Genomic DNA, 14,562 nt, shown 5'->3' with positions numbered 1-14,562 from the left:
GTCACACACAGGTTCTCCCTCCAGATTCCCTGCTGGGATTTTCCAGAGGGTCCCAGTGCTCCTTGTTTGGAATTTGCGTCTGGGCTAAGCTGCCACCTCACCTTGCCCCTCGGAGCTCCCTGCTGGGGTCGTGGGGTGGTGTGGGCTTGGCTGCAAGGCTGAGCCCCCAGCACTCTACCCCACTGCCCAGAGGGGGCTCCCCAGGGTGGATCCCTGCTGGGGCCATGGCAGGTCCCAGGTAGAGGCACTCTGCATGGGCGAACCCCTCTTTTGAGTCCTGTTTTCAGTTTTGGTTCTTTGCAGTGGGGTGGGGGAGGGGTGGAGGTCTCTGGCACTTTTCTTTAAAGCGAGCGTGGTGCTCTTACCTCCTTTCCAGGGTTTCAGGACCACAGGGGACTCCCCATCAGGCAGCCAGTTTGGCCCCTGGTCGAGGTACATGTCGCCAGCTCCAGTTCTGGATGTATCCCGCAGGGACGCCCCCACCCGCAGGCACGCACCATGGGACCCTCCCACCCTCACACAAAGAGAGCCAGCTCCTCTGACAGTTGGAAAATAAATCCTCCAGCTCCGTGCACTGCCGAAGTGTGTTTGGAAGGAGGCCAGCCCACCGCTGAGTCCCCTCCATGCCTCTCAGGGGTCCCACGGCTGTTTGTAGAAGAGCAGCCGCTTGGACCCAGGACCCCTGGGGGAGGAGAGTCGGGGCCCAGCACCTTGGGATCATGAGCCCCCAGCTTGCTCTCCCTTCCCTGTGGACTTGGACTTATCTCGTCACTAAGCCACAGAGGGAGGCCACCAGTCCCTACTTGACAGTCCTTGAAAAGATGAAGGAAATGTAGCGCTGCTGCCTGGCCCCTGAGCCTCCGTTTCCCCAGCTGGAAAATGGGCTTAATAAAAGCCCCTACAGGGTCATTGTATGGTGCTCTTGGGAATGCTTGGGCAGAGACCCTGCCACAGCCCCAGCCTGTGCCCTGAGGCCCCGAACGATATGGAGGGACCCAGGACCCCATTTTGGGAGCTGCTGGCCCAGTGCAGAGTGGGTATTTCCCACTCCCTGGCTTGAACATGGGACCTGCTTTGTGGCCCACAGGTGTCTGGGCAGAAGGCTGGGAGACAGCGCCTTCCCAGAGCCGGTCTGGAGGGTCTTCTCTGGTTGAGAGACCCTGCAAAAACACCCTGATTTTGAAACCGCTCAGAAAATCAAAACGTCCCGGGAGCGTAACCCTTCCTTCCTCTTGGCAACTTACACGGCTCTGAAACACAGCCAAGATGCGGAAGGTGGTGTGAGCGTCCACGCCTGAGCGGAGGCCGCCCGCAAAGCCAGCCCCGGGGACTTGTGCAGCAAAGCACCATGCTCAGAGTCAGCCTGGCCAGGTACAAAGTGACGCCTGATCCCGCCAGCCCGCGCCACACCGTGCTCCCCACCACTGACCTGGAGCCCCAGGAACCCCGACTTCCTTCCCAGCCAGGGCTGCTGCCTACCCCCTGCTCCCCCCCCAGAAAAAATCTTTGGAATGGTCTTTGACTGAAATGAGATTAATCCTCAGTTCCCTGACAGTGTCTTTGGGCATGTGTTTTTATAACCTCCCTTTCAAATGAGAACCATTTGTCGTGGGAAGCTGGGGAGGCCCTGCCCGAGCTGCTGGGCCAGACATCACCAGCACCTGATTGAATGTCAAGGACAGTGCGAGGGGGCAGGGCTGAGGTGACGGCCGCATGCAAGCCGTGTTAACTGTCCTATGCTGGTTCCTGCCCCATCCCCATCTCCAGCCCGTGGCAGAAGCGGAAGGATATGGGTCCCCACCCCGATTCTCCTACACCACAGTGCCTTCCAGCTGGGGACTTTGCTGCTCTGAGTCTCACTTTCCTCATCTGTGAAAGGGCAGATGGTGCCCCATCGTTCCCAGGCCGTGTGCCCGGGCCAGTGCCTGGGATCCAGGAGACCCTCAGTGTTCGAGGGACTATGAACATAGCAGAAGGCCCCTGACCGGGGCTTTCCAGAGGGCCATACAAATGTCCATCCTGACTGGGGGTCAGTCTCCCCTGCCCCAGCTCGGGGCTCACCCCTAAGTGGAGGGCATCCTTGCAAAGAACAGGGCTGCTGTCGCTTTAATATGGAAAGGGTTGAGTTTATAGGTACAACACTCAGCCTCTTTAATTAACTCCTTGGTCCTTGGTCCCGGCCTCCTTTTTCAGCACAACCCCCCTCCACCACACAACCCCAAGTCCTGTTTGAAGTTTGCCACCACACCCCTCCCCCGCAGTTCTTGCTTGCCGAAGCAGCTACAGACCCTTAGGGCTCAGCTGGGAGGGATTTATTAGAGAATTTCAATCATGGGGTCTTGGCTCAAACTTGTTGCTTCCCCAAAAATCTCCCCAGAAGTTTGATCCGTATGGAACAGACATAAAGGAGGTGCCCTAGTGACCTCAGAACTCAGAACTCCACCTGGGCCTGCCAGAGAACTCGCAGCCCCTGGCTTGGAGGCAGAGCGCAACGACGGCTAGAAAGATGCAGTTTCTGGGACGCCGTTGGAGGTACTGGGACTCCTTCGCCTTAAGACGCTGCTTAGGGACAGTATTTCTGGGCTGAGGGTGAAGCTCAGGGGTAAAGCACCTGCTTTGCACGGAAGCCGGGCTGAATCCCCAGCACCGGTGGGGAGAACCGCCACCTCGGCTCCTCCCCCTCCTGGCAGAGGCACCTCGGCAGGTGTCTGCTCGCTGCAGCCCCTCGCTGGCCGGGGGCTGGGAAGGTGGGGAAGAGGTCTAGGTGGAGAGCCCTGCAGCGGCGCCCACGCCTCTGCACGGGAGCCACGCCAAGGAGGTGCCGGCCGAGGCCCCCTGCGCCCTTCGTTTTCCTCCCCGCCCCGCCCTGGGCAGGGCAGACCCGTTTCAGCCTGAGGCCTCCGCGATGAGGGCGGGCTGTGGCCCGCTGCGCCCATCCTTTGCACTTTCCCGGGGAGCCTCCACTCGCTTAGCCAGCGCTCAAAGCGGCGCAGACAGAACTACCCCGGCTTCCCATGACTAACGAGATGGCCACATCAGGCGGCCACGCCGGGGGATCAGGAGCCGGCCCCAGGGACCCTGGAGTGAGGTGTCCGATTCCCTCCCAGGACGCTCCGCCGACTGCGCTTTGAAGCCGGGCGAGGCGCGGGCTGGGCGGGCGGAGCTGGACGCGGGGCCCCGTGCGGCCGAGTGGTGCGCGCAGATTGCCCGAGATAAAGGAGCCCGGGCTCCGGCTTCTGCTGAATCGCGCTTTTCAAAAGCCCTCTCAGCTGGTTTCACTTCTCTGCCCGCTTTGTTGAAAGATGTAAAAATTTCAAACCACCACAAAGTAAACATTTCAAAACCCTCTCTTTTCAAAATCAGTCACATTTTCAAAAATCCCTGGGATTCCACCCTACCCAACCCACCCACCCAACCCTTTCTCTTGCAGAATTTTGAATTGGAGTGTTTTTCATTAATTTAGAAGCAGCCCAGGTAAAGCTGGTGACTTCAGGCCGTGTTTTACGGGCGGGAAGTAGCTTTGTTTTTTAGTAGATATATTAGATAAGTCGATGTCTTGTCAAAATCAAGCAGGTTTTCTTTATTAGGGTGAAATCGTAATGAACTCATCTGCTTCTAATATTTATAAAGAGAAGAGAGGCCATTAATTCTACTGCTTGTGAATAAAACCATCTGTGATTTCTTTCCATTTGATGGGTTTTGGTTTTAATATACATTTTTCACAAATAAGCGCAGAGATTTTTTGGTGAAAATGTCACATTCAGGATCTCATAAAGAAAGAATGCAAAGAGAGGAAAACTAAATGTTTTGTTAGCTAAGTAATTTCTCACCTTGCAGAGTGGGGGGACATCTGAGCCAACTTTAGCACATTAGGTGACGGAATCGCCTGCACGACGCTAATGCAACCCATGACATGTTACAAGCTCACCGCGTCCGTTTTGAAGTTTGTTTTCCTTCGGGAATTACACAGTTCGTTTAACCTAATCTGTCCTGACACTTGAATTATAATATTATGAGCTTCTTCAGGGAAGTAAAACAGTAGTTGCCTGCTTAAAAGCAAAGCAGAAGTTAATAAAGTGGGCACGATGTCAAGGAACAGGGCTAATCGAATCCCCGTGTCATTCTCTAGAGAAAATGCAGTCAAGTTGTATTTTTTTTTCCAGTGGAAATCTTGGATGCCTAATGACATATTTCTGTCCAGGAAGAAATTTGAACTCTGAGGCCGCACTTGATTAAACCCCAAACTGCGAGACATTGCCCACTGGGACCACTCGGGGACTTTGACTTCTGGGTGTCAGAGCTTAATTAAAATATTCATCCAGCTGCTCTCCCCTCGCCAAGGGGGCCCAGAGGAATTAAACCAATAAGCCTAATTCTATTAGTTCACCTGCCTGTGTACACAGAGATGCGGAAGACCATTTACCAGTTCAGAAAAAAAAGCCTCAGACCCACCCTGTAAATTCAGCGTGGGCCGTCGCCACTGCCCCCAAACGGTCCCCCAAACAGACATAACACTCAGCAGTCTCAGCTCCGGACTCTGAACACACACAGCTACTTTTAATGTCTCTTCCAAGAAAACCAAAGTGCCAAGCAAGTCAACAGAAGGACTTAGATGTGTGTATGTGATGATTTGTCCGTGGTTTATAATCACATGCAATGTTTACCGACTTCTCTGTGCCGCGGGACCGAGCTTCTCATTCTTATCTCAAGGAAACTTCCAGTTCCACTCTAAGAAGTAAACACCATCATTAAACCCACTTGACGGATGTGAAAACTGAGACTCTAAGAGTTGAAATGCCTTGAAGCCTATGTCTGGGGACCACAGGGCCTGCTAAGTTCTTGACTCCAGGTCAGGAGGTTTCCGCTGACATTTGGAACTTTCTTTCACTGGCTGCTTGATATCTACCATGCATATGACATTCAGAAGGCACAAAGGCTGTAAAACAAAAAGTCATCCTTGCTGTCACTTTTGGCTCAGCCCCCCTCCTTCCCGTTCCCAAGGCAGCCACCTTGGACAATTTCTCATGTCTCCTTCCAGAGAACTGAGGCTTATCCCAGCAAATGCATGTATGTCCATTTTTAAAATACATATGAAGCAAAACAGGTACATTGCTTATGGCTTGCTTTTTTTCCATTTAATAATCTATCTCGGGAGCTTGATCATCTTATTTCTAAGTTTGCATGCTATTCTAGTCATAGATACAGCACATGGGCTCATGTATGACTTCCAGTATCCAACCATTGTTGACCAACAAAAACATCAATTTAACATGATTCTATCCGATACCACAATTTTAATGCAATCTTCTGTGGTGGACATTGAGGTAGTTTCCTACACTTATGTCCTTCCCGACAGTGCTGTGATGAATATCCTCTGCCTATATGGACAGGTATCTCCAGGATAAGTTCCCAGAGGTGCCACTACCTCCGTGACCTTGGGTACGTCAACTCCCTTCCCTTGGCCCTGAATCTGTGAAATGAAGTGACTGCCTGAGATAATTTCTGAAGCCCCTGGCAGACTATTCTGCAAGACTGGATTTCCACACTTGTAATTCTCTATCACAGCTAGTGCGTCCCCTTCACACCCCCAGAATATGACTACCATCCCAGTCCAGGGTCCCCAAATCAGTGTGGAAACAAATGTTTTCCTCTCAACCCAAACTCCCTGCTGGCTGTATTTGTCAACCAGGGAATGAGACATTTCCCTGTGATCAATACAAATGAAATAGAAATCTATCCTGGGCAGCAGCAGCGAGCCTCGATTTTAATAAGGGGACCTCCAGAGGATATTGCATTCCTATGACAACGGCCAGCGGACTGGATTTTTAGTGTCAGAAGCTGTTTAATGCAAAGGTCTGTGGCTAGGGCCCTGCCCAGCACTGGAAGAGGGTTTGGGCTGGAACCAAGCTGGTCCTTGGAGATGGTTGCAGAACCTGCCTGCTGCCCCAGCCCACTGCCTGTCCTCAGCCTCCTCCGGGCCACCTGTTCACAGAGGCAGCACATTTACTAGCTGGGCTGCGGTGGAGCGGCACACGGCTGACCAGTCAGGAGTGATGTGCAGCCACGATCTGGTTGCAGGCAGCTCCTGGGTGACAGTAGCTCGCCTTAAGGAGGACCGGGTACCTGGGCAGAAAAGGCAGCAGCGACTTTACTGACTGTGTCTTTTCTTGATATTCATTAATCTGGTAATAGGATGACCTGGAGACACCCGAGTTCCTGTTTGCAAAGCTGCGGAGGCCAGCTGTGAACTGGCCAGGACAAACAGGAATGTTTGGGAAAGCATAATTTTGCCCACAGCTGAAATGACTGTGGATTCCATCTCCTGATTCTCCTGCTACTTGAAAAATTATCTGCTGATACAGACCAGGGCTGGGAGCGATGCGGAGGCCGGGGAACAGCTGGCACACAGGAGAAGGGGTCGGCAGTGATTGATTTCCAAGGGTTTGATATTTTAGATTATTGTTGTATGAAATAAATCATATTTTAAAATATCTGTTAATAGTTTTAATCTTAAAATAACCCTTTTAAAAAAATGATCTTTCAAGTAGATGAGTTGTTTCTTGAAGTTAAATCCCTGGGTTTTCTTAAGAAATGTGCCAATAAGGATACATCAGTAAATTTTTCCACTGGGAAATTTTACCACCCAATCCCACCGCCTAGAAAACATCTTGTCCTTTGAAAAGTTAGGAGGAGAAGGAGGAGGGAGCCTTGGTTGTTGCTTAAAATATTTTGCTTGAATATACACAAATGTACAGAGGTTTTTGACTTTTGAACCACTGAGTTCATTGGAGGAATTTTAAACACTACGATGGGCTTTCTCTCCAAGTTTCCAAAAGCAACTCTCAAAATCACATCTACCAAAGCCTTGGAAGTCAGGCACCAAGGTCCCCCAAGGACGGTCTTGAGGGATGATTACAACATTCCTTTGTGTGACATAATAACCCCCGCTCGTGGGCACTCTCGGACCCTCTGCCGGGGCTGCGGCTTAAAACTAATCTTGTCCTCGGCTCCCTGGCAAGAGGTCAGGAGGCGAGTCCTTCACAATCCGATCTCCAGCGAGATCTGACGGCTCCGAGAATATAACAAGTTGTAAAAGGCCAGGGAAGAGGGGAGGGAGAGGGGGAAAGAAAGAAAAAGAATAAAGGCAAAATTAAATTTTCACAATTAAGTATATTCCTTTTTTCATTTAGTTAATTTCCAGCCGCTCACGTTTATTGCACATTAATTATGCATACAGCTTTTGTGCGACTTAAAAAGTGAAGAATGCGATCCTTATCCTTTTATGGAGGAGCCGCTGCCCGACTGGAGGCTGTGGTGGCGGCACTGGAGGAGCTTCGGGTCAGAAGGGCAGGAGCCGAGTGCCCCTCTGTCAGCAGCCGGTGGCCGGGACACTCCACTTTCCACCCGGACTCTCAGATCCCACCTCCACTTTCTTAGCCGCACTTCCTACAGCGGGGGCGGCCGGGGCCCTGGAGGGTTGGCTGGGTGTATTTCTGAACCATATCTTGGGGGAGGACCCCAAACTCTCCCCTAACCAGCCTCCTCCTCTCCTGTTGGCTAATATCTGTGCTCAAAAGCAGGAAGGTAGCGCATAAGGCCTTGGAGGGAGGGGGGCCGTTTCCTTCTTCCAAGCCCCTCTACCAACCCCCAAAATGCCAAAGGAAGCTGACGAGGCACAGCCCAGAGAGGGGAGTATTCTCCTTTCACTCCTGCCCAACCCCAACCTCAGGAAGGCTTGCAGGGGACCCTTTGCCAACATGTTGTGTGACACAGACAGGGACCACCGTCTCTGTGCCCTGCTCTCAGAACCCGCATGGAAACTCCAGACGGCTGCAGGCTAGTCTTCCCAGGAAGGCTTCCTGAACCTGCTGCCCTCCTATCCTGATCCTGGCTCCCTGGTCTGGAACCTTCCAAAGAGGGTCCTGGCACTGCAAGTGGATGGCTGGAGTCACGACTCAGCACACGCACAAGCTTCAGCCACGAGCATGGCCCTAGGACGCAGGCCCTCGCTCCCGCCAGGGGAGATGCACCCACTTAGGCTTCAGTGCGTTGCCTGAATTTGACCAGCATCACAGCGGTCGGCTCAAAACTGGGCTCCCTGTGTCCTGGGAAGCCTATCCATCCCCTGCACCCTGAGGTCAGGTGCCAGGCCACCTCCCGTCCAATGCAGCCAGCCCAGGCAGGGAAGTCACCCTCCTTTCTGCACAGGTCCTGAGCACACAGACATGGGATCCTCGCCCAGACTCCATGCCCAGGTGCAGGAAAGCAGTGGGACCCGCGGCGCAGCACAAAGCTTCTTCAGGAATTTGGAAAGGAAACTAATTCACGCCCTGGTCCCTTCACGGGATAGACAACGGAGAATCCACACAGCACAGAGGATGGGGGCGGGGGACCGGCTTCTGGGTGCCTGGCCGCTCCCACCCAGCTCCTTCCGATCATCCCACAAATGCCACCCGGACTTCAGGCCAGGAACAAAGAGCCGGCAGAGCTCAGCGTCAGCCACCAGGGGCCAGCAAGCTAGGCCCCTGGCGCACGGCAGTCCCCATGGCCACCATCCTGGGCCTCCTAACCAGGGGCACCAGAAAGCCCCACGCCATAATGACCCCCCGACCCGAACGTGGCAGGGAGGACTGGGCCTGGGGTGCTCCCTCCTCTGCTTGTTCAGTTTTGTCATGTTTTGTTCAGTTTTTAAATAAAAATCCCTTTCCCCCTGGTCCTGCGAGGATAAAATGTAAAACACCTCTCCCATTCTAGAATTCTTCTAGAACTCCCACCCCACTCTGCATGACTCTATGATGAACTTTAAAATAGGATTGTCATCATAAAGAAATCAACCACGCATAATAATAAACAACATGTTTAACATTTATTACCCTGTGTTCTGACAAACTAAAATGTGAAAACATGCCAAAATTCGGCTTTCATAAAACAATTTTTCATCAAGTTCTTTCCTTTGACAAAATGCCTCCATTTCATTCCTGGCTGGTGAGATGTGTTGCAAACGCAGGGGCATTTCCAGAAATGAGCAGGGCTCGGGTCTCATGTTCCTAAGATCCCCAGAGCATGGCTTTGGCTCCATTAGATCGTCTCTCACAATATTCTGGCTTTCCTAGGAACAACCGTGAGCCATAATGTCACACAGGGGTGGGGTGGGGTGGGGTGAGGGAGCACCATCATTTGAAACCGGAAACCGCACAATGTAGCTAGTCACAGGCACCCAAATCCCACTTAAAAAAAAATTTTGTGCTAAAATACACAGAACAAAATTTGTCCTCTTAACCATTTTTAAGTGTGATCAGCACCGTTAACACACTCAGAGCTGGACCACCTTCACCACTATCCGTCTCCAGGATGGTTTTCATTTTTGCAAAACTGAAAGAATCCCCATTAAGTACTAGCTCCCCCTTCCCTCCCCCTCAGCCCCTGGCAACCTCCAAGCCACGTTCCGTGCAAGTTGGACTTCTCTACGGACCTCACAGGAGGTGGACTAGCGCAGTCTTCTCTTTGCGGCTGGCTTGTTTCGCTTAGCATGAGGTTGTCCAGGTTTATTCACATCACAGCTTGTGCCAAAATTTCCTCCCTTTTAAAGGCTGAATAATATTCTGTTGTACCAAACCCCACATCTAACATCACATGGGGTGCAACCCCACCTACATGGGAACACAACAAGACCTTGCCCGAACCTAACTTTGATGCCCAAGGGGAGCCAGGGACCTGGGGGTACCCTAGTCGGCCCAGGTCTCAGAGATTCAAACCCAGCGTCAGTCCTTGCCGAGGCCCCCTCTCCCTACAGCCCCTCTACACGGGCAGGGCAGAGCCCGAAGCACGGCCCCACCTGCTCAGAATGGAGGCAGCTCTGGGGATGAGCTCTGTGCTCAGATGGGCTCCCTTCATGTTCCCACAACTAACGAACATGACCGAGCACCTACTGTATGCAGCCTCTGCTTTTATGGAACTTTCAGATTTCATAACCAGAATGTCAGTCCATCCTCCCCAGCTGCCCTGCAGGGGACCAAAACCAATGGGAATCTTTCAAATAATACTGTTGTGCAAGGTCTCTTGTTTTTCTAAAATACCAATACTGAGGTCTTGATAAATTCTCAAAATCCCTACCTCTTGGATTTGTTAATTTTCTCCCAACAGCAAGTGGTTAAGACAATATCTTTACTCTCAGGAATGCACACTGAAGTGTTTAGGGATGATGTCTAGAACCTACTTTTAAACTTACAGCAAAAAAGAGACACATGTATACACCAATAAGGCAAAGACAGAAGAGTTTGTATGCATTTGGAATCTAAGGGTGGCACGTAGGCCCTCATGGTACAGTCACCCTGCCATCTACCAGGAGCATGTTCGCAGGGCCCCATGGACGCCCGAAACCATGCATAATTTATCTGTGCTGCGTATCAACCGTATGTACATACTGTTTGTTCCCACATAGACCTGTGATAAAATTCAGCTTATAAATTGGGGAGATCAACAAAAATATGTCATAATTAAATAGAACAAGCATAACAATGTATTATAATAAAAGTTATGTGGATATTTAAATTTGGGGGTGGGGTCACCCACAGGTAACTGGAACCTCAGAAAGCGGGGATGGCCGTTCTTTCAAGTTTCCTGTTTGAATATTTTCACCATGAAGTGGTGACTCAAGCCCTGGGGGCATGTCAAGGGTGGGATGTGAATGTCCCACTTGCCCTCTCCCGAGGGAGGTGTCCCGAGGCTCTGCCCACAGGCTGCAGCAGGAGCCCAGTAAGATGCGGTCACGAAGCTTCCCACGTGCTGCGTCTCGAGGACCCTTGAGGACCCCTGGGAAGGCCGTCCCAGCTCTCTCCCGTCATGGCGTGGCCCCACTCTGGATATGGGTGAAGGGGTGGCCCAGAGACCATCACCGGTCACCATCAGAAAGCCCTGCAGGAAGGCAGGGCCCACGCCCACCTCCGTGGCGTGAACGAGAGCTCACAACCCACACCCTGCTTTTCACAGGTCATAGAGGCGTCCATTCCTCACAGCCTGGCGGCCTGCAGAGGCGAGGAGCGCTGAGTGCCCCGCGCCCGCCATCGGCTCTGCCTGGGAGGCAGCAGTGAGTGCGGCAGCAGCAGGCGCACAAGCCCCAGGAGAGGGCTGAGGAGCCCCAGGGAAGAGGCTGGAAGGACCGGCAGGTGGGACCCAGCCAGGAAGAAGGCAGCTGGGGTTAGAAGATGGGGCCCGGGGCACCTGGCTAGGGACAGGGCCCAGGTATTCTGGAGCTGGCTTGGAAACCAGGATGTGTCCCATGAGGACTGGAGGGGATCCTCTGACAAGGAGCCTCTGAGGGCCTTTGTTTTATTCATCCGAGATCAAAGACAAGTCCCACCGGGCTGCTGGTCCTCCCCGGGGACGCTGTTTAGACGCCAGGGCCTTTCCTGCCCTTCTGCCCTAGCGCGAGGCTCAGTACCTGCCCACCCCAGCCTCAGCTTAGGGAGACCCCTGGACACTACGTTCCACAGTAGGAGGCCAGGGGCAAGGGCAGGTATCCAGGGACCCGAGATTCAGGTTGTTGCTGCCTTTTACCGCAGCAGCCTCAGAGACCCAGACGCTGCCAAGAAAACACAGACAGGACCCTACAACTAGAACCCGGGTGTGTCCAGGACACCCAAGGGCCAGCTGGGGCTCCCAGTCTTTTGGGGAGGCCGATGGTTGAGAAGGTCTCTGTGATGACAAGACCTGGCCCCCTCCTGCCTCGGACCCATAAGCCACCTGACTCCCTGAGCCCGTTTGCTCTGCTCTAAAGGGCACAAGGAGGCTCCTGTGTAAATGTCCTTTCAGATGCTTGGCTGGGCCTGGCACAGAGGAGCACACCCAGCGATGCTGCTGTCACCATAGGCCTGTGCGCACCCCTGGCGCCAGGCCCGGGGCTCCTGTGCTTTGCGAGGTGCGGTTTGGGTGATGCCTACGCTGGGGTCTGAAGACGGAGCCCCGCAGATTCCTTCACACCAATAGCCAGTGGCCTAGGCCAGGGTCCCCTCTGGGGTCTGCCGCCTCCCTGCCCCCACGCCTGGGTGTCCCAGGGGGCGGGATGGCCTGTGCTGCCCCAGGACAGAGACCAGAGACTTTGTCCCTGCTCTACTTGCCATGAAAGAGCAAAACCACCGCAGGGTTCAAAAGGGAAAGAGGAAAGCCCAGTAACTCATCCCAGACGGTCTGACCGCTCTATCAAAGCCGAGTCCAGGGAGCCGAGTTCCCACCAGGAGAGGCCACAGCCTCATTAGGGAGTTCTGAGATGATGAAAAGGCCAGGCCACTGTGCACATCCCGGGGACAATTAGGCCCTGCCCTTCCTTCAAAGGCAAGCCCGCAGCCTCTGCCAGCACCATCAGGAGCGTGCGACCCGTCTACCTCTGCCTCTTGGCCTGTTTCTAGGTTCCCTCCATTCCACGGATCCTTTAACCAAACTTCTCTGCCAGTCCACAGTGATCTTCCACAGTGTCCCAGACCAGATGAAACCTCCCCAGCACCCCCAGGACACTGCCCCCAGACACCCAGCACGGTCAAAAGATGGGAGTGGAGCCAGCTCATTCCCACCGATTCCCCCTCGTGGACTCTAATTCTCCCCATCATGAGTACAGAATGCAAACTATTCCCTCAGAGCAAACTCCCAGCTCCGGTTTCCGGATGCCTCCCTTGGAGGCTGCAGGGTCTGAGCCCAGCCGAGATTCTTCTCCAAATCCCGACTAGCAGCCTCCCCCACCCCAGCCCTGTGGAATGTTTCTTACCCATGTCAGGAGTTATAAGCAAGGACAGTAACACATTCCTCCACCCCGGGATGCTGCCGGGGCCTTAGTTGGAGAGGCGTCCTGCTGTCCGAGACACGGACTCATTTTGAGAATACCACCCAAATGGATCCAAGACCCGAAAGCACGCAACACAGGCCTGCCCAGGCCACCGCCAGCGCCCGGCCCTGGTGCCATGCGAGTTTCCTGTAACCGACAACACGTGTGAGATGCAGTTCTTACATTGGGCAATTATTTGGGGGGTCAGCGTGTTGCTTTAAGTGAGAAGGCAAGGCCTATGTGCTTGTTTTTGCCATAACACCAGAGGAAGCGGGCGCAATATTTGCGAAATTGGAAACAGCCCGAGTCTCTGCCCCTCGCGGATGGTACTCGGGTATTAATCCATTAAGGCAATCAAAAGAGCTTAAATAAAAGTCTGAAGTCTGCAATATACATGTCAATGAACAAGCGGTAAAACTTCCTGAAAAGGTGATTTCAAAGCCATATTGTCCACGCTTGGCAAATTGCATATTTAATTATTTTGTCAGTCCCTCCTTCTCCTCTAATCTTTGGGGAAAATGCCTCTGGCCATACGAAACCAGTTAGGATAATTAAGGTGCGATGGAATTAGGTGTCGGCTGATTTCTCAGAAAGATGCCATCCTCCAACCCGGCCCGAGATGTGTGCCGGCCCCAAAAGGCAGACGGCATTGTAATGTCTGCCCCTCTGTGGAGAGATCAAAGGTCTTCGCCCCTTTCAAGATGTTTGTAGAATTTGTTTCCCAATTATCCCACATTTGCGCACTGGGACATCCTAGTTAACTCTTTGATGGCACCTCTGGAATTGGGCGGTAATTGACATCAAACTGCCCCTCCCGGCTCCAGGCTCGGCCTGAGTCCCATCTGGGGTCTACACTCCCAGAGGGAAGAGGGATGGGAAATGGGGTCCAGGTTCAGGTTCTGATCCCTCAGGTTTCCACCCGGTCTGCTGTGTTCAGTAACACAGACTCCCTGTGGTTCCGACTTCGCCGAGTCTGGAGAAACACCTCTCTGGTTTGGATTCTGGTGGAAACTGGGACTAGGATTTTTTTTTTTTTTTTTTTGCCTTTGCCTTTGCAAAATGTGCCATCTTGAGAGCAGAACCTGACTGCCTTTGAAGACCATTCTAGAAAGGAAGTCTCTGAGTACATTATCTTCCCACATGGAATATTGCTCTTGGTCCAGGAAGATGTTTTTTTAAACAACGGCAGTGTAGAAAGAAATATTTGCAAGATCTCGCTCATATATGGAATCTGGAAAAGTTGATCTCATAGCAATTGAGAGAACAATGGCTGTGACCAGGGGAACAGCAGGTGAGGGTAGGTTGATGGGGACTAAGTTATAGTTAGATAGGCACAAAAAGCTCTGGGCCGCTACTGCACAGAAGGCCGACTGTAGGGGACAATGTGTCCTGTCTGTTTCAAAACGCCAGAAGAAAGGATTTTGAAAGTTTTCACCACAAAGAAATGATAAGCGTTTGAGGCCATAAATACGTGTAACCTGATTTAAACATTATGCAATATTTACCTGTATCAAACTTTACATGGTACCTCATTAATATTTACAAATTTTATATTTTTAATCCATTAAAGTTTTTAAATAAAATAATTTTAAAAACCATCAAATGCTTGGAAAAAGTGAGAAAGGAATCAGGGTTGAAGTTTCAATTATGGCATTTTTGAAACTAAATGTGATTGTAGACTAGGACCTCAAAGTAGAAATTCAAACATTAAAATACCTTTAAGAAATTCGAATGCAAAGCCTGTATCT

The sequence above is a fragment of the Sciurus carolinensis genome, chromosome 14 (assembly GCF_902686445.1).
Source record: "Sciurus carolinensis chromosome 14, mSciCar1.2, whole genome shotgun sequence".
Classification (NCBI taxonomy): Eukaryota; Metazoa; Chordata; class Mammalia; order Rodentia; family Sciuridae; genus Sciurus; species Sciurus carolinensis.
This window is presented reverse-complemented; position numbering follows the sequence as displayed.